A 20,766-nucleotide genomic window follows, 5' to 3' on the forward strand; every position below is an offset into this window, starting at 1 on the left:
TGTGTATCTTACCACCGTGCCCATTTCTTTTTTGTAACCAGCACCATTTGTCCTTGGGGGAAACCCTCGCACATTCCACACTGTCCTGGGCTGTCAGTCATGGGGCCTCCCCTTCTGCGTTCTGCACACTCCACCCTCATTCCAGCTGCCACAGTAGGGACGCGGGCCGGTTAGGCTAATCATGTGCCACATCCTGGTGGACATACTGATTGGTTCATTGGATAGGCATGTGATCCAGGGACAGTCAGAATATCTTCCTGATTTTTTTTTTTCTAAATGGAGATAGAGGGGTAACTTTCTCTTACTCTCAGACTGGAGGTTTTAAAGCAATAGGTCTAGTAAAAATCAGTCAGTGTTTCCCTGCCAGATTGACAGAATCCGTCAGTGCAGGAGAAAATTAGACCAACTAATGAGAAATGCAGAAACAAGCAGAGACGATTAATTAGTTGAAAAGAAAAAGTCTTTTAAAAATTTTTATTGAATTTGTTGGGGTGCTGTTAGCTAATAAAATTATATCGTTTTCAGGTATACAAGTCTATAATACATCACCTGTATGTTGTGTTGTGTGGTCACCACCCAAAGTCAACTCTCCTGTCACCGTTTTCCTCCATGTACCCTCTTCTGCCTCCTGCTAGTCCCCTTCCCTCTGGTAGTCACCATGCTGTTGTCCGTGTCTGTGAGGGTTTTGGTTTTTGTTTTTGCTTAATCCCTTCCCTTTTTTTCACCCAGCCCTGCCACCCCTTGTCTCGCCTGACAGCTGTCAGTCTGTTTTCTGTATGTATGAGTCTGTTTCTATTATGTTTATTAGTTTATTTTGTTCATGAGATTCCACATACGAGTGAAATCATATGGTGATTGTCTTTCTCTGCCTGGCCTATTTCAGTTAGCATAATGCTCTCCAGGTCTATCCCTGGTGTCACAAAAGGTAAGATTTCCTTCTTTTTTTTTTTTCTTCTTTTTTTTTTTATAGCTGAGTAGTATTCCATTGTATAAATGTACCTCAACTTTTTTATCCACTCATATACTGATGGACACTTGGGCTCTTTCCAAATTTTGTCTATTCTAAATAAGGCTGCAATGAACATAGGGGTACTTATGTTCTTTCAAATCAGTGTTTTGAGTTTCTTTGAATATATTCCCAGAAGTGGAATCTCTGGGTCATAAAGAAGTTTCATTTTTAATTTTTTTAAAGTGTCAGAGGTATTTTTTAAAGATTTTATCTATTTTTAGACAGAAGAGGAGGGAGAGAAACATCAATGTGTGGTTGCCTCTCTCATGTCCCCCCACTGGGGACCTGGCCTGCAACCTAGGCATGTGCCCTGACTGGGAATCGAACCTGTGACCCTTTGGTTCACAGACTGGTGCCCAATCCACTGAGCCATACCAGCCAGGGCTCATTTTTAATTTTTTTGAGGAAACTCCATATTGTTTTCACAGTGGCTGCACCAGTCTGCGTTCCCACCAACAGCGCGTGAGGGTTCCCTTTTCTCCACATCCTTGCCAACCCTTGTTGTTTGTTGATTTGCTGATGATAGCTATTCTGACAGATGTGAGATGACATCTCATTGTGGTTTTAATTTGCGTTTTCTGATGATTAGTGATATTGAACATCTTTTCATGTGTCTATTGGCCATCTGTATGTCCTCGTTGGAGAAGTGTGTATTCAGGTCCTTTGTCCATTTTTTAATTGGATTGTTTCCTTTTGTTTTTCTTCCCCCCTGCAAAAAGCTTAATTGTTTCCGTTTGGTCCAGTGCATGGAAGAGGGCTCCAGGGTGGTTGAGAGGATGCCTAGTGGTTTCAAGGAGAGGCTCAGGCAGAAGCCAGATACCAGGGAGATGCAGAGGGGCCCTTCAAAGGCCTCTGGGCTTCAAAGGCTCCTAGCCACGCCTTAGCCACGCTTGAGGGTGAGGCTTTCAAAGAGATACTTGCCCAGCCCAGCCTGGGGACTGGCCAGCCTCAGAGGTTAGTCAGGTGGTCCCCATTTTCTTGATGAATTTCACCTCCTTGTCCAGGAAGTGGTTCTCCAGGAAGTCACAGAGATGGAGGTCTGTGCGGGTAAAACCCAGGACCTGCAGATCCAAAATGATCTGGATCAGGCCTTGGTTCAGGCTCTTCTCCAAGGCCATGGCAGCCTTCATGGCACCCTGAGTCCCACCCTCCTCATCATAGGAAGGCTTCTGCTTGTCCTGGAAGCGGACACAGCCACTGCGCTGGCTTTGGATCTTTAAGAGACGCTCCACGCCCTCATGCTTCTTCTCGGCCAGCTCCCGGAAGAAGTGTCCTATGCCTCCAAAACCACATCATCCTGGTGGAAATAGAAGCCCAGGGAGAGGTAAGTGTAGGAGGCCTATAGATGCAGGTTGACCAGGCGGTTGATGGAAGCCTCCACCTCAGCGGAATAATTCTGAGGAAAGGAGTTAAGGTCAAAAACTGGTGTTGGCTGGTCTCGGAGGCTGAGGATGGCTGAGGTCGTTCCAAAGGTGGTGACTGGAAAAGAGGTTGGAGGGTGGTCAGCGTCTGGAAGGCGGGGTGTTCCTGGGTGTGCTCCATCTAAACACTGTTGAAGTGAGAGGCAGGTCTGGGGACCACCAAGGGCACTGCCGGTTGACCGTTTTCTTCACATCGAGTTGTATAAATTCCTTATAAATTTTGTTTATTAATCTGTTACCAGATGTATCATTGGTGACTCTGTTCTCCCATTCGGTGGACTGTCTTTTCATTTTATTGATGTGCAGAAACTTTTTAGTTTGATGTAGTCCCATTTGTGTATTTGTTTATTTTGTTTCCTTCATCCAAGGAGATATTAGGTTGGCCAAAAAGCTCATTTAGTTTTTTCCCATTGAATAAAAGACACATTTTTTATTTTCACAAATAACCGAATTGATCTGGATATTTTGAGCATGTCGGTTATCTCCCGCTATTGGCTTCTAGTGGGTAGAGGCCAGGGGTGCTGCTAAACATCTTCCAGTGCATAAGACAGCCCCACAGCAAAGAATTATTTGGCCAAAATGTCAATAATTGTACCATGAAACTTTGCAAACCACTTTTGACACATTCGATCAGTCACAGCACATTCTCCATACACTGCACAAATCTTTTTTTTTTTTGCATTTCTGTTGTGTTTTTACCTTTCTTGAAATAATAAAGCATAATACACTGAAAATCGTGTGTATTTTCTTCTACCTTCAATATTAAAATGGCTGCACAAAAATTCACCAATTTTGATGATTCTTTAAATTCATGCTGATATGCCAGCTGTCACAATACAATCTAATAAAATTGTTTTAAATGAAGTTAAAGACAACTAAGCTCTACTAGAGCCATCGTACAGAAAATCATAATGGACTTTGTGGCCAACCCAATATATCAGAAAAAAATATGGCTGTGAGAGAAGTCAGACATTTTACTGCCTATGTTTTCTGCTAAAATTTTTAGGGTTTTAAATCTAAAATTTAAGCCTTTAATCCACTTTGAGTTTATTCTTGTGTATGGTTTAAGAAGGTGGTCTAGTTTCATTTTTTTGCACATATCTGTCCAATTTTCCCAACACCATTTATTCAATAGACTGTCTTTACCCCATTGTATGCTTTTGCCTCTTTTGTTGAGTATTAATTGACCATAAAGATGGGGATTTATTTCTGGGCTCTCTATTCTGTCCCATTAATCTATACTTGTATGTCTGTTTTTATGCCAGTGCCATGCTGTTTTGATTACTATGGCCTTGTAGTATAGTTTGATACCAGGTAGTGTGATTCCTCCAACTTCATTCTTCTTTCTGAAGATTGCTGTGTCTATTTGGAGTCTTTTGTGGTTCTAATCTAAAATTTTGAAATATTCTTCTAGTTCTGTGAAATACGCTATTGGTATCTTGACAGGAATTGTATTGAATCTATAGATTGCTTTGGGTAGAATGGGCATTTTGATGATGTTAATTCTTCCTATTCATGAACATGGTATGTGCTTCTACTTGTTTGTATCTTCTTCAGTTTCTTTCTTCAGTGTCTTATAATTTTCCTAGTACAAGTCTTTTGCATTCTTGGTTAAATTTATTCCAAGGTATTTTTGATGCAATTGTAAATGAGATTGTTTTCTTAGTTCCCCTTTCCAATAGTTCATTATTGGTGTATAAAAATGCAATTGATTTCTGGCCCTGGCCTGGTATTTCACTTGGTTAGAACTTTTTCTGATATGCCAAGGTTGTGGGTTTGCTTCCCAGCCAGGGCACATACAAGAATCAATGACAGAATGCATAAATAAGTGGAACAACAAATCAATGTTTCTCTCTCTCTCTCTCTTTTTCTCTCTCTCTGTCTCTCAAAAATCAATAAATAAAATTTTAAAATAAAAAAAATAAAATGTGACTAATTTCTGAGTATTTGTTCTGTATCTTGCTACTTTACTGGCTTTATTTATCAGTTCTAGTATTTTTTGATGGAATTTTTAAGGTTCTTCATATACAGTATCAGCAAAGAAAGTCTTGATGATCCTACTTGAGCTCCTGGATCCAGCCATACCTGAAGCTTTAACTCTGGGCTTTCCAATTATATGAACCAATAAATTGCTTTTTCAGTTAAACTAGTTTTCATTAGGTCTTTGTCATATGTAACAACAACAACAAAAATAACTTGACTAAATATGGGACCAGATCCTTAACATGGCATTCTAGTGCTCTGTGTGATCTGGTTGCTACCTCTTTCTCCAATCTCACCTCACACCACTCTTTTTCTCTCTTGATGGCTCATTGATACAGAACTTATTTCATTTCTTCAAATGTGCCAGGCTTGCCCTGACTGGTGTGGCTGAGTGGTTTGTGCATTGTCTCACAAACTGAAACGTCACCACTGGTTCAGTTCCCAGTCAGGGCACATGCTTGGGTTGCGGGCCAGGTCCCCAGTTGGGTCATGTAAGAGACAATCAATTGATGTTTCTCTCTCATATCGATGCTTCCCTCCTTCTCTTTCCCCCTCCCTTTCTCCCTCCCTTTCTCTCTCTCTAAAAATAAATAAATAAAATCTGTTTTCAAAATGTGCCAGGCTCCTCCTTGTCTCAGGGTCTTCACACATGCCTCTCTCCTAGATCACTTTGCTTGGCTAATTCCTACACATCCTTCAGGTGTCTGCATATATATCGTGTCCTTAAGGAAGACTTTCCTGACTGACTGACTAGGTCAGAGTCCCCCTCTCCCCTTCTACATTATGTATTCCTCCAGCGCCCTGTGCTTTTCCTTGTAAACACTCATCACAGTAATAATGAACAAATTCTTGTTTGCAGCTCCTTGTTTGTAGTCCATCTGGACTATAAGCCTCATGAAGTCAGGGGCCACTGGTTTGGAACATCATTGTGTATTCCGTGCCTAGCCCAGTGCTTGGCACAAAATAGGTGCCCAGTAAATATTTGTCAAATGAAACAATAATTAACAGTTCAGCGTTTGACTTGGAAGCCCATGCTTTCAATCTCCATGAGCTTTGTTAACTAATAAGCAAACACTGGCAGTCCTGATTCACAATGTGAGTAAGAAAGCTCGCAGTGGGGAAGTAGAGAACCTAACAGTGCCGATTGGTCAGACATTCTGAGCCAGATTTCTGCCTGGCAAGGCCAGAGCAGACCGTGCCCCCAGAAGATGGCAGTGTTGCACAGTCTCGGACTCTCCAAGGCTCCCAAACTCACTTTTCTGAGGCCCTGGAAGCTACCAGGGTGGACCTTGACCCCTCCTGCCCCAGAAGCCAAAATGCATGGCCCTTTGAAAGAGCTGTGTGCTCCAAGCAACTCAGAAGTAGAGCCTTTGTTTCGGAGACTGGCAGCCCCTCAATCGAAGATAAACAAACCCGGACTGATTGATTGATCTGGTTTGGCCCTCTGTTCAAGAATTCCATCTTTCTCAGGGTGGCTCCCAGGCTGCCTGTCAGCCTTTATGCTCTGCAGTCTCCTAGGAGAGGACTCGTCAAGCCAGAGTCGCTACCTCTTGGGGCTGTGATTCTTCCTACTCATAATTTCTCTCAAATCCAGAGGCTGCTACTGAGGGTGCAAAATAGCACAACTCTCAACACGGATCCACTTTCCAAATCCTGGCTCTACCACTTACTGGGTGTCTAAGGATAAACATCTTACTTTCTCACAAGAAAAGAATAGTAGCATCTACCTTTCAGGTTTGTGCTGAGTGACAGAGCCTACAGTGTGGAGGCCACCTGGTGTCCGGCCTAGAGCATAGTAGGTGCTTAGTAAACATCAGTTCCCTTCCCTCTCCCTCTCCCCAGCACAGTGGGGCCACTTGTACAGGGAGAAAACATGAGAAAGCCTGCTCAGTAGGTTTTTACTGGCAACCATCTAAAAACAACAACCTTCTTCACTTCCCTCAAGCACCTTCCTATCCCCATTGTGACTAGAAAGCCAGATTTGGAAGTGCCCTTGGTCATGGGAACACGCCCCAGTCAGATCCGCATATCAGCGGTCCCATCCCTGTGCGGCTTGCCCCTGCTGCTCCCCACTGTGGGGAACCAGGTGCTCCTGGGAACCCGGAGATCTGCCCTGGCCCAGAGGCCTTGGCTCCTTTTCAGTTCATTTCTTTCTTTTGTGGTGGAGCATCTGGGCTGTAGAGCTGGAAGTGTTTTGGCCCTGGTGCGGGGGCCCTTATCTCCGGGCTGTGTGAGCCCCATTCCTGCCATGTCGGAACCCATTAGAGGCCACTCTGCTGAGGCTTTTGAAGGAGTAATCGGTTTGTAGAGGGAAGGGGCTGTGCCAAGCCAGGCCAGATGGAGTAAGTAATGAAGGCCCCAGATTAATCTCACTTGTCTCTTTTTTCCAATATGAAGGCTCAACCCAAGGGCTTGGCAGTCTCAAGACAAATTATACTTGTCAGCTTCAAAGCACAAGTTCCCTTCCAAGTCAGCATGTTTGTGCTTTCTCTTTCTCCCTCCCTGTCTCCTTCTCCTTCTCTCTTGAAATAAAGAAAAAGCTGGAGTAAAAAATGGGGTGCATGTGAAATGTTGTGACATTTTTGCATCATCGTAATAATAAGAGCTTCCATCAGGCATTTACTATGTACTAGGCAACATACTGAGTCCTCTACATGCATTCGACTCATTCATTTCTCACCATAATGCTGTAACACAGGAATATACGGCTTCCCCATTTTACAGATTAAGAAACCAAGGTTCAGAGAGGAGGACTAACTCAAGTCATGCAGTTAGTAAACAGTGGAGCAAGCGCTCACACCTAGGTTTGTATTGCTCCCACCACTACACTGTACACATTCCTTAGTTTTCAGAGCTGTCGAGCTCTCTGACCTAAGTCTTCGCCTGAAGGAAGAATCCAGCTCTGAAGCCAAGAACACAGTTTCCCGCTTCTTCCCATTGTTAAAAATTCCCCCTGGAGTCTTGGGCTGAAAGCAAGGGAGGGGTAAGGATTGGGTTCCCAGAAAAGTGTTTCCCGGGGTGTGCTTTATAATATTCTAGTCTTTATGGGAAGAGCTATATGGGAACAAAGGCCCTGTGGTTAAATGAAATCTGGGACTTACTACACATAATGGATCCCTCTGGTGTCACAAGGCATGTGGACAGGCAAGAAATCCTGAAGGTTAAAAAAAACCAAAAAACCCCCGATGACCTATATTTTACCCTATATTTCTCCAAATTATTGAACCCAGTTATGTGCTTCAAGGCACACCTAGAAACATCCACAGGACTGAGTCCTCAGAAACCAATCTGCTCAAGAGCCCTGCTACTAGAAGTCCTGTGCTCAGACCAGCAACACAGTGTCACCTGTGTGCTCCCTGGAGATGCAGAGTCTCAGGTCATGGCCCCGGCCCACTGACCCCCCAGGGAATGTGAAGGTCCTGAAACCTGGGGCTCCGCCCTGGGTCAGAGTAGCCAAACCAAAGTCGATAGACTAGGGAGCTCACTGGGTAGATAGGTCTCATCGAGCTCCCCAGTTTTTGAATGGCAGCAACATGATTGGTGTACATTTGTAAAACTAAACTAGAGCTAGTGTCCACCTTGTCCAAACAGCCCTAGCCCCACAACTAACACAGCACGACATGGAGGAAGAATGCCATTTTAACGAGGGCACTGGCCCACCAATGCGTTCTTGGTAATTCCTCACTGAGAGTTAGCTCTATAAAGGATTGTTTTCTCCTTCATTTTATGCGTGCTGCATCAAAACTGAGTTCCTATCATTTTGGTTAAAAATCCAGACATTCAAGCTGAGCCAGATCTGGCAACCGCACCATCTGCCACACTCACAGCCCTGCCCAGGTGAAAATGCTCCGCCCACGACCCCCAAGGGGGAGACAGCCTTAGGAGCCACAGCAACCCGCGTGCATTCCTCCCAAATCTCAGTCGGGCCAGGGCAACTGGACCACAGGCAGGCATTTGACTAGGGCAGCCAACCTATATGCTGACCAGCAAACTGATGTGTCCTGGGGCAAAATGCAAACTATTAAAAGCAATGGCTGCCTGAACTAAAAGGTTCTTGCCCAGAAAGAAGTTGGGCAGAAGAACATGGACAGGCCAGCTGTAAGCCAACATTATGATAGAGCAGAAGCTGTGAAGAAGCAGAGGCTATGAGGTGGGGAACAGATGTACCAGCGGAGGAGCAGGGTGAAAACGCAGAGCAGGTGGTGCAGGGCTGGGCATGCTTGAGGCAGAGGGGTGGGGGGAGTCAATGAGTCTACCTTGTGTTGGTTTCCCGCGGCTGCTGTAACAAATGCCCACAACTTGGTGGTTTAAAACAACAGCAATGTATTCTCTCATAGTCCTGGAGGGCGGAAACCTGAAATCATGGTGTCTTTAGGGCCAGTCTCCCTTTAGAGGTTGTAGGGAAGAATCCTTTCTTGCCTCTTCCATCTTCTGGTGGCTGCTGGCTTTCCTTGGCTTGTGGTGGCATCATGCCAATCTCTGCCTCCTTGGTCACACTGCCTTCTCCTGTGTGTCAAATATCCTTCTCTTGCTCTTAAAAGACACTTGTAATTGCATTCGGGACCACTTGGATAGTGCAGAATAATCTCCCCATCTGAAGATCCTTAATTTAGTCCTATGTGCAAAGTCCTTTGTCCCAACGAGGTAACGGCTATGAATTGATGTTGTGTCCCTTCCTTACCCATCCCCCATCCTTATCCCTCACACTCAATGTGACTATATTTGGAGATAGAGTTTTCAGGAGCCAATTAAGGTTAAATGAGGACATAAGGGTGAGGTCCTAGTCAGGTAGGGTTGGTGGCCTTAGAAAAAGAAGACAGATTGCTCTCCACATGCACACACTGAAAAAACCCATGAAAGGACATAGAAAGAAGGCATCTGCAAGCAGGAGGAGACCTCATCGGGAACCAAGTCAGCCAGCACCTTGATCTTGGACTCCCCAGCCTCCAGAACTGTGAGAAATAAAGTTCTATTGTTTAAGCCACCCAGTGTATAGTATTTTGTTATGGCAGCCTGAGCTGACTAATACAGTAATTCTTTCAGGTGCCATTAGGATGTGATATCTTTGGGGGTCATTATCCAGCCCACTCCTCACCTCAAGCCCAGGAGCCTCGCCTTTGATCTACAATGGCTTTCCAGTGTGTGTTCATGCTGGAACCCGGGGTCAGCTCTTCTTGCTTTCTTTGTTCTGACTTGAAACTTGGAGAGAGTCTCTGTTCTTTGCAATCCAAAGTCTAGCTGACTCAAAACACACAAAGGTACACGATGTGTTATAAGAGATGCATTGTCCTCAATCTCACCTCTCCTCTCAAGTAAAATTCCAGTATTTCGTTCCTCCGTGATACAGATTGCCCTCAGCCTAAATTTTTTCTTTAAAAATGAGCATACCCTAGGGAAAGATAACAGATTAAGCCTGGGTTAGTCAGAGTCCAGTCAGGAAACAGAACTCAATAGAGAGGATTCAATTCAGAGAATTTGTTACAGAGGTGACTGGAGGGCAGAAAGGACAACCAGAGGAAGGTAAGGTGAGCCAGAAATGAATGAAATCAGGAGGAGATGGCATAACCAGCGTCTAGGACCAGAGCTGCGCGGTGGGAGCTGGAACCTTGGAGGAGGGGCTATCTGTGGTGCCACATAGCCTCCATCATCAGGTATGAGCCCGCAGCAAGGGCTGCCTGCCACCGATTGATGGGTGCTCAGTGGGAAGCAGGACCACAGAGGAGATGCAACTGGGGCTAGAGGTGCTGCCTGGAGCTGAGAAAAAGGGAGCAACACCCTGGCTTCTCCCCAGACTATGCCCTCCACTTCCTAAGAGTGCCTCCCACTGTCTGAACTTGGCCGGAATCCTGTGGACCAAGGAACCTAAGAAACATTCACAAGCGTGACCATGAGACCCAGTACAGAGCCAGAGAGTGGTGGGAGTGGACCATAGAGCCAGTATAAGTATCCCTCACCTCTGGGAGAGTGACTGGCACAGAGCGGGTGTCTGAGAAATGACGTCGAATTGAAACAATCATTTGTATTCTCTCTCTATCAATGAACCCTTTACCTTGTCCCCCCATCCAAGCATTATGGGAGGTTACTGCCCATGCCGAGAGCATGTAAAACTACAATTGGAAAAATTACGCTAGAACTTAGGCTAGAGACAGATTTGCTGATCTTACCTTGTGTCAGGCACCGTGGTAAGCACTTTCTATGGGTAATTTCATTTAATCCTAAAAACAAGTATTAGGTTGAACCATACGGAATTGTTATTCCTATAGGTCGAAATGGTGAAATAGTGAAAATTTCATATGCTTCCACCCTATACATAGGTCAGCTCTTATGATTGTTATTCTCATTATACAGATGAGAAACCTGAGACTTGAGAAGGTAACTCAACCACGGTCTCAGACCTGCGCTTCTCAAACTGTACTGTGCAGAGGAACCACGGGGCTTGTTGAAGTGTGGGTGCTGGCTCAGTACACCTTGGGGAGCTGAGATGCTGTACTCCCACACATCCCCAGGTGGCTCCTGCTCATCTGTGGACCACACGCTGAGTAGCGAAAATAGTTAATAGGTGATTTGAGTTTACCTGACTCCTAAGGCAGCAGTCCCAACCATTTGGGCACCAGGGACCGGTTTCATGGAAAACAATTTTTCCACGCACAGCAGAGCAGGGGATGGTTTCAGGATAATTCAAGCCCATGGCATTCAAGCTCACCTCCTGCTGTGTGGCCCAGTTCCCAAAAGGCCACAGACAGCACAGGTCTGCAGCCTGGAGGTTGGGGACCCCTGCCCTAAGGGACCCCTAGAATTGAAATAAGGATCAGGTAGGAAGGCTACCAAACAAGTTTGTACTATATTAATATTTTAGAGTGGGACTTTTTCATTCAGAGTGCTTACTATGCATTGAACATATGCTAGGCACCCATTTGCCAACCAGAAGATGACTACCCTCCCCTTCCCCCATCCCTCCTTCCTCCCTCCCTTTCCTCCCTCCCTCCCTCCTCCTTCTCCTTCCATCCTTTTTTTCCCTTCACTTCTCTCTGTCGCTCCTTCTCTTTTCCCTTTGGTTGCTATTGTACTAGTTACATTTTTTTTCAGATGCAAATAAACTGACTAGTTTTGTTGACTCAAAAGAGGAATTGATCAGAAGACTATGCAGGCTCACAGAATTTACAGAAAGTCCAGAGGACCACACTTGAAACAGATGCTTGAACCAAGACAGCTCCAGAAGGCCAAGAAGCCAGAGCCCCAGCCCCTGTCGTCTGGAGGGGCTGTGGCCAGGACACAGCCTTCTGGTACAGACATGGCCACTCCAGCCAGAGACACCCCTCTGCCCCCTACAACAGATGCTGGTATAAATAATTTTAATGACTGTTCACTTTTCCACCATCCCATAGGAGTCCAAGTCCAGGGCAAGAGGGTTCAATTGGCTGATTTTGGGTTTTACGCCAGAGCTGTGGCTGCCGGGGACCAGGAGGAGGCAGGGCACGGCCATCACCAGGCTGCGCTCTGCGGGCGCTGCTCTAATAGAAAGGGGGGTCATGCCGGGCAACCTGACCTGCCAATATGCAGCTGTGCAGGGCTTGTCTCCTTTCCTGTGCCTTCTAGAAAAGAGAAAAGATCTCAGCTGCTCTGCAATTACTGAGAACCTCAAGGAAAAAAAATGACAAGCACAGCCCATGTGGCTGAGAGCCTAATGACCACAGTTTAAACAACACCAAGACTTTTTTTTATCTGCTCAGCTGCAGGAGAAAGGGAGAAAGGAAAAAAGTTTTTACCCTGATTTCAGAATCTGTTGATGAAAGTTTCGAAGCACTTGCTGATGACTAAACGGCTCTGTAAACCAAATGTGGCTCTCTGTAGTTCATCATGGGCAGAGGGGCTTATAGCAAACGTCTGTACTGCTCTGGCTGGGTGGTTCAGTGGGTTGGAGCATCATCCCATATACCAAAGGGTTATGGGTTTGATTCCCTGTCAGGGCACCTATCTAGGTTGCATGTTCCATCCTTGGCTGAGTGTGAATGGGAGGCAAACAATTGATATTTCTCTCTCATATTGATGTTTGTCTCTCTCTTTCCCTTTGCCTCTCTCTAAAATCTATAAACGTATCCTCGGTTGAGGATGGAAGGGAGGAAGGAAGGAAGGAAGGTAGGAAGGAAGGAAGGAAGGAAGGATGTCTGCCCTTCCTTTCTTCCCTGCTCTTTTATTCATGCTTTCATTAATGTATGTATATATGTATTTCACAAATGTTTATTGAGTACTTCCTATTTTTCAAAACCTGTGCTCTGTGCAGAGGTAACAAAGATGAACAAAAGAGAATTCCGTAGGAGGAGCTCTGAGAGAATGAGACTGTAGGATATGATTGTGATAAAATGAAACTATTGTACAGTTAGTCCTGGAAGGTTCCGGGAATTGGGGGAATTTTTTTTTTATGTGGATCAGTAAAACATGTCTACCCCCAGTTGGCAGATTTACTACTGAAAACAAAACATTCTTAGCTGCAAAGTTATCAGGATGTTTTCAAGGCAAGAAGCTCCCAGCCTTAACCATACAGAGCAAGTCGCCTGCCATTTGTCACCAGTAGGGGACGACAGCACGATGGATTAAAACAGGCCCTTGGAGAAGAAAACCGACAGGAAACATTTAACCTCCTCATGTAGGAGCTGGGAAAATAAAGGCAGGCAGTAAAAAATAATTATATCTTTTCTCGTAGAAAGCTGTTTCAAAACTTTACAGTCTGTTCTCAGGGAGTAGGTCCTTATGTTAGTGAGGGAGGAAACTCGCGTAAAGAAACAAGGCCCAGCATAAAATCAGTGGAATTTAGGCGGCAATTACGAGAGCCTAGGGGACAAAAACCTAACAAAAATATTCCTCGGTGTTAAAATATAATGTGTCTTTATGGACCAATTGATTAGCAGTATTTATAGAGCAACTACTTGCTGGTGTTCTAGGAACCAGTGTGGCATTCAAAGAAGGCAACCTACCTTCAAGAGAAATATAAAATTATTATTTTTTTAACTGAGCATATAACAATAAGATTAACATTTTAATTCTGGAGTCTACTTTATACCGTATTTAAAGGCACGTGGAGTGTTCAGGGCAACTTTGGGTTGCTGGCTTCCACAAACCTCTCTGTACTCATGGAATGTAAGGTTATTTCCATCGTTGAGTTGTCTCATTAATCAATGAATCAATAGTGCATAAACACCCCTGGGTTGGAAAACAGAGAGATTGAGATCTCAAAGGCATGCTGTCTGCCCAGAAGCACTTGCGATCCGGTTAGAGAAGGAAACTCGGGAACAAACATGGTACTTCATAATGAAGGAAAGAGCCAGGCAGGTGGTCTGGACAGACGGTCAGGGTGACAGAGGACTCTCTAGTGCAGGGGACGAAGGGTGGCCTTTCCAGTCAGCCGCATCCCGACTCTCGCTGTGGTGGTGTGCGGGGGAGGACGGCAGGGCTGGGCAGGTCCTCTCCCTCACCAGGAAGTCACTGGGGCTCCAGAGACAGAATACTGAGTTCCATGCTGGAACCAGACCCTCATCTCTGCGGGAACTCGGGCAGTTCACCTCTCTGAGCCTCAGTTTTCTTATCAGTCAAGCGGCCATTATCAAAGAGTGCCGACTTCATGGAGTGGCTGTGTGGATGACACAGGTAACCCATGAAAAGTATTTAGTCCGCTATCTGGTGCATTATCAGATTTTATTATATTGACGGTGCCTCAGTTTCCTTTTCTGTAAATGGGAGATAATCATGGCCATATTTCATAGGGCCATTGCAAGTGTTAAGTGTAACGAAGAATGTAAATTGTTGAGCACAGTTCTCGGCACATAATAAATATTTAAGAACTCCTGTGAGCGAAAGAGAAAATCGCTTCATGCCAGTGGAGCCAGGGCAGGCTCCTGGAGGACACAACTGCTGACGGATGGATGGTTTCGGGAAAGGGGAGGTGTTCCAGGCAGCGGCACACACATAGAGGCAAGGCATGGAGGTGGAAAGGAGGGCACGCCCCGTGCAGGGCAGGGTCCCTGAAGGGAGTCCCTGATCAAACCAGAATCTCAGACAGGCCATTCGATCCAAGGATTAGATTCAATTTTGGCAGCAACCAAACTTGTTGCTAGGTCATGAGACAAATCACTTCAACAAGCCGCTTCCCGCTCTGGGCCTCAGCTTCTGGGCTGGAGGGGTTGGACCGGAATGGTGCCTCATCAGGGACTCTTTCAGTGCTGACACTGTACCCAAGTCCAAGGTTGCTCCACAGTGGACTGAAATAAACATGTGAGCATACATGTTTGCACAACTCCAGAGGACTTTGAAATTCACATGCGAATATTTCAGCGCTTACACCTGCAGGCAGTTTCCTTGAAGTTGTTTGTTCATTTTTTAAATTCCTCCATCCATCTATTCCTCTATCAAGTGTTTCCTGAGCACCCACTATATGCAAAATACTGCTCTAGATGCCAGGGCTTTCTTTCTAAAACCAGGATCTGACTACGTCACAGCCCTGCTTATATGCTTTCAGCGACTTCCCATTGCCAAGTGCAAACTCCAGGTCACACACACCACGTACATGCTCACCTGCATGCTTCTGTTTATGCAGTTTCTCTACTTTGGCTTGTCCCTCCCAATGATCTAGATGTTTTGAACTTTCCTTCTTCTCTGAACTTGACAGCAAACCTGCCTAAGTTCCCGTCCCTACCCCATACTTGCAGAACGCTCTCTTCTCTGGGCTTATACAACACTGTACCACCTCCGTTACTGCTCTTGTAGCTTTTTATGTTAGTTCATTGTTTATGTAGATTTTTCTCCTGCTAGATTTTGAATTCAATAAAGTTTTATTCATCTTAGTAACCTCGGCACCTAGCATCGTGCTTGGCACATGAGAGAGAATGAAATATTTGATGAATTCCCTTGTTGAAACTTTGGAAGTGGATGAGAATGGTTAATATGAATTATGACATCAATAGTAACAACCTTTTAGCATATATTTCTTATATGCTGAGCTCTGAGTCAAGAGCTTTATATCTGCGATCTGTTTAGTTTTCAACCTCCTGACGCCCTGCGAGGTGGGGGAACAGGGAACTGGTGAGAGGCATGCTGTGTCTGGAGTTAGGGAGCCAGGGTTTGCACTCAGCTCCGCACGTTAAGTTGTGTCCTTCTGCTCTGTGTGCGTCATAGGAGGGTTTAACTGACAGGGCAAGTGGAGTTCGATGTCCCCTCTGTTTGCAAAGCCAATGAGCTGCGTCTGCCTGGGGAGGGGGCACCTTTTCCAAATGTAGTAAAAAAGCACCCTAAGGGGGCTCTTGCTCATCTGGCCACACCCCTGGCCAGCTATGGCCTTGTACGAGTTTCTTTACTCTGCTTTTCGCCTTGACTTCCTCATCTGTACAGTGGAGTTCCAGCACCGCCACCCTCAGGGGGTCCTTGTTAGGGTGGGGTGGGATAATGTGTGATATGCTTGAACCCATCTAACGTACGTATTCAATAAATGCTAGTTAATGTTATTATTAGCGGTAATAGCCTTATTTGCCAAACAAGAGAATTTCAGGAGAAAAGAGGTGGCAGAGAGCAGAACATGACAGTGTTCCTCCATTCAGAGGCATGAGAAGGAGCCAGGAGAGAGAAGGGCTGACATCGTTGAGCAAGAGTGGGTTTGAGGAGAGGCTGGTTAGGTGTTTGATGCTTCCCAGAGATTGAGTTGGAAGAGGCAGAGAAAACTCCCCTGGACTGGGCAGTTGGAGGTCAGGAGTGACCTCGGAATGAAAACTGTCAGGACAGCAGTGGGAGAGGACACCAGATTGCTGTGTGTCAAGGAACTAGTGAGTGATAAGGGAGCAAGAGTAGCTCCGGCCTATTCCTCAGAAAAGAGGTGGTGAATGGTCAGAGCCAAACAGGTCTGTTGCTTTAAAAGAATGAAGCATGGGTAACAGCTCACTCCCACATGCTTTATTTAGAGACACAGCTGGCCCCTTCCGAGGGCCAGATCAATGGAGCTCTCAGGGAACGTGGACACCCCTTGCCCTACCTGACCCCTAAATGTGTCTAGAGAATTGGGCCATCTCTCCAGACTCCTGGGATGACAGGAAAGATGCCTTGCTCCACTACTCAGCTTCTAGATGGGACTCTCTTTAATTTAAAGAGAGGAGAACTGAAAATTTTATTTATTTATTTATTTATTTTTGGCAGAGGTCAGCCACGAGAAGTGCAACATAGATAGGGGAACGGGATCAAGCACCCAGGTGAATGGATTTGTCCTTGGGGGAGCGAAGGGCAAGGAAAAAACAGGGGCGAAGACACATAGGCAAGTCAAGGTTATAGCAGAAGGAAGCTGAAGGATGGCCTGTTTTCTTGGAACAGGAAGGGGCAAGTTCTGCTGATGAGGAGAGGTGAAGGGCCTTTGAATGAAAATATTGTCTTCTCTGCACCCTCGTCAGTCAGAATAGGTTAAATACTGCAACAAACAACCGCTGAGTTGTAGGGGTTTAACACAATTTAAGTTCAATTCTCCTCACATGAAGTCTTGTCAGTGTGGGTTCAGAGAGGTCTCTGCTCTGCGCAGCCCTCAGAGACCCGGACTCGCTCTGTTTTATAGCTCCCGTGGGACCTCAGAGTCCCGTCTGGACCTTCTGCATCTGCTGGCAAACACAGGACAAGAGGAAGACCACAGAGGATGGTGTAGGGGACTTTGTAGGCCGCTCTTGGACGTGCTGTATGTCACTCTTGCCCACATTCCATTGGCCAAACCTCTGCCACCTGGCCAATCCCAGCTGCAGGGGAGGCTTATCAAATGGTGTGCACAACATTGTCTTGTCTGCGTCCTCAGTGCCTAGCACGGTGTCCGGAGTAGAGTCGATGCTCAGTAAGCGTCATTGTATAAATGCGTAGATGCATATTATCCTGTATCTCATGTGTTCCTCCCCACCATTCTCTCTCCCTGTGTCCTGCTTCAGGTTCATAAATAACATAGACCTGACGTCCTGGACAAGAGCTAAAGGTTGGGCTGGTGTTTGGAGCCCTTCTTCCTGTGATGCTGATGTTCTACAGGGGTCCCTCCAGACTGTCTGCACCTGTAGGCTTGCCACGCGGGGCTGGCCTGCAGTGTGTGTCAGTAAAGCTGTCGAGTGATGCTGACTTGCTCTCGGAGATAAGGATCAGGGTCTTTTCTCCACTGCCCAGCACTATAACCAGTTGAACTAATCAGCCAGGAAGATACGTTAACCGATATCTGAGCTACAATTTCCAATTCACACATGAGCTGACCAGCCTATCATTTTGCTAACCAGCTCCCACCGGAACTACCCAGCCCTTCGCTAAACTAGCCAGTCCCAAGATGAAGAAACGAGTCACTGACTGAGCTAAACTTCCCTCAGTGAAGCCCAGGGTTCCAAATCAAACTTTGGCCACGAGTTGCCACGCAGAACTGGGATTGATCTTCTCTGTAACAATTATAATGGCCCTTTTACTGATAACATGAGCTCCAGAAAGGGGAGGAAAGCTGGTGCCATGAGTCATAACTTCCCTAAAGGACAAATAAAGGGCTCCTTATCGAGCTGGCAAAACTTGCCTGCAAGCAGAGCATGAGGCAGAACCGTGTCGGGCAGGGAATGCCAGGGATATTTTTATAAACAACTCCAGAGATATCAACTATGTGGGGCCAGTGCAGAGATTCCCATATTTGCAGATGATATTCCATGAACAAGGGTGCTCACGAATGAGAGCGAGTGCCAACAAGCCCAAGAAGGAAGAGGGAAGCAGAGGCAGATGCTTATAAAACAAGGCACTGTTTCAGACGTGGGGAGACGCAGAGGTGAGAGCGGACATCTCTGACTCGGCCAGCTCAGTGCGGGCAGCAGAGGCGGGTCTGGGTAGCTGGGTGCTGGGTGGCCAGTGCCAGAAGCCCTGCCCAGATGGAGGGGACCACAAGGATGAGGTCCCCGATGGTGAGGAGATGGGCATCCTTTTTAAAGGGATAGATCAGTGGAACCCTCGGGGAATATGATCCCTTCTACCCCACCTGAGCCCCAGATCTGTCTGGACAATTGGGCCATTCTCTCCCGACTCCTGAGATGACAGGCGGATGACTTACCCCAACTACCCAGTCAGGGCTGCGCTGAGCTGCGCACAATAGGGTGACTCATTTCGAAGCAGCAGTCGTGATGTCACGGAAAGAGGCCAGGATTTGTTTAGTGGGTTCTAATTCCTCCAATCACCTCTTAGAGCTGGTGGCCTTGTTCAGCCTCTTTGAGCTTCAGTTCCCTCTTCTTCAGAACAGTAATTCTATTTTGCAGGTTAGTGAGGATTTAATGAGACTGTACATGAAAAGAGCCTAACCCTCTGCTTAGAAAGCAGTAGATGCTTCTTATAAATAGAGACAGACTCGTAGATGGAGTCTAGGATGACAGCTAAGGGGGCGGGGCAGGGGGCAGGTTAGAGGCTGGAGGGACAGATCAAAAAGGAAAAAGAACTCACAGACATGGACAACAGTGTGGTGACTGCAGGGAAGGAGGGGGTATAAGGGGCTAAATGGTAACGGGAAAAAATACAATAAAGATTAAATTTTTTTAAAAAACTTGAAAAAATAATAATAAATGATTCCTTCCCTCCTCTACAAGCCCTACTCAGCGCTCTCCTGGCCAGGTTTAAGCCTTCCCTCCTCTCGCATCATTACTGCAGTGACCGGCCTGACCCACGTGGGCCTGTGACAGCTCCAGCCTGCCTGGTAGAACTTCCAGCTACTCCCAGGCTGTGATCAAGACTCCAGCCCAACACCCTTATTCTTCTCTGATTCTGGGAAAGTACAGGTAGGCAAGGTACCGCCATGTAAGGAATCACGGGGTGGAGACTTAGGAACCGAGTCAGGTCTCACGTAAACGACCACGGCCTGCCTCATGGATGAAGTCAGGGGCAGCTGGGCTGCCCAGTCCTTCATGCCCACGTCTAACACTGTCCAAATTAATGTTCAGCTCTGCAGATGAAATATTCTAAAACACAGTGAGTTGGACTAAAAAAAGGGCTAAAATTCAGTTACGTTTATGCCACATAATTGACATGAGCTGAGGTGGTGTGAATGAGAGCTTGTTCGTGGACAACCAGGGAGTGTTCTGAATTCTCAAGTCAGGTTGGGATGGTGTCAACTGTGGGCCTAGGGCCCCTTTAGCACATGCAGAACTGCAAGCTAGTGTTTATTGTAGAGGTGGCAGGGACCGGGGAGGATTCTCTGGATTACCTTTCCGGCACCTCCAGGGGTGCTTATGCATGTTAGATGCCCCCGTCTCCCACCTTCTTCACTCTCCCACTCCACTCCAGCCACCCTCTTCTTCCTGCTTGAATTCTCCAAGCATAACCTCCAGGAGCCTTGTTTCCACTCTTTCTCCTGCCCAGGGTTCTTCCCTCACCTCCTTCAGGACTCCCCTTATCAGACAGCCTGACTGACTATCTTTTATAAAATGGCAGCCCATTTCCGTCATCCTCTATCTCCTCATTGTGATGGTTTTCTTCTTAGAACTTGGCGTCAGGCCTATTGTTCATGTCTTGTTTACCATCGGTCTGCCCGCACTGGACGACAAGCTCCACGAGGCCAAGATGTTGTTTTGTTCACTGCTGTCTTCTCATTCCTAGAACAGCTGAGCTGGTCGCAGGCCTCTCATAAATACTTGGCCAATAAATACCTGAATTAACTTTCAGTTTGGTCTGTTGTTGATTTAGCGAATTAGGTAGAAAGTTAGCATTAGTTACATTATATAGATGAGCAAACTGAAGTTCACAGAGGTTAAGGGACCTGCTCAGGGTCACCAACTAGTTAGAGACAAGGTCAGAACCAGAGCCCAGGTACCCTGAGTCTCAATCCGATGCACGTGCTGAGAGCTACTGTGTCTTTAATTCTTCAGCCCCTTTCCCACAGGACAGCCTGCGGCATTGACTTAAAGACCACCCTTCCGGGGAGCACTGACTCCATTTTAGCTTGACTGATTTTCTCGTGGGCTTGTCAGAAATTGGAATCTAGAGGTAATAGGCAGACTTGTTTTTTTTTTTTTTTTTTTTAATAAAAACCACTTTTTCAGTTTACTCAGCCTCTACTCTGAACTCTGTTTATTTCAGGTCTCATGCAGAAAATATACTCACTAAAAAACAAATTTAAAATAAACGATAAGTGAGGTAGAAACTGCCCAGGGCTGTCATGAGCTTATGCTCCATGCTATGTGGGTTTTGAGTAAATATTTGCTTTGCAAGCCAAGAAGCAAAATGTATTTACCGAGGCAATCTCCAGCTGAAGGGCACATATGCTACTTCTGGGATTTGGCACATTTTCTCCAGAGCAGTGTGTCTAAGTACCACAGAGTTCTGAAAAGAGGAGGCAGCGTGGCA

At 46.1% G+C, this 20,766-nt stretch overlaps 1 pseudogene; it reads right to left on the bottom strand.

Annotated features, from left to right (window-relative positions):
- Nucleotides 1-1,889: 1,889 nt before the first annotated feature.
- On the bottom strand, nt 1,890-19,330 carry LOC112309093 (ferritin light chain pseudogene; annotated as a pseudogene).
- Between the last annotated feature and the right edge of the window lie 1,436 nt (nt 19,331-20,766).

This window comes from Desmodus rotundus, chromosome 3 (assembly GCF_022682495.2).
Source record: "Desmodus rotundus isolate HL8 chromosome 3, HLdesRot8A.1, whole genome shotgun sequence".
Taxonomy (NCBI): Eukaryota; Metazoa; Chordata; class Mammalia; order Chiroptera; family Phyllostomidae; genus Desmodus; species Desmodus rotundus.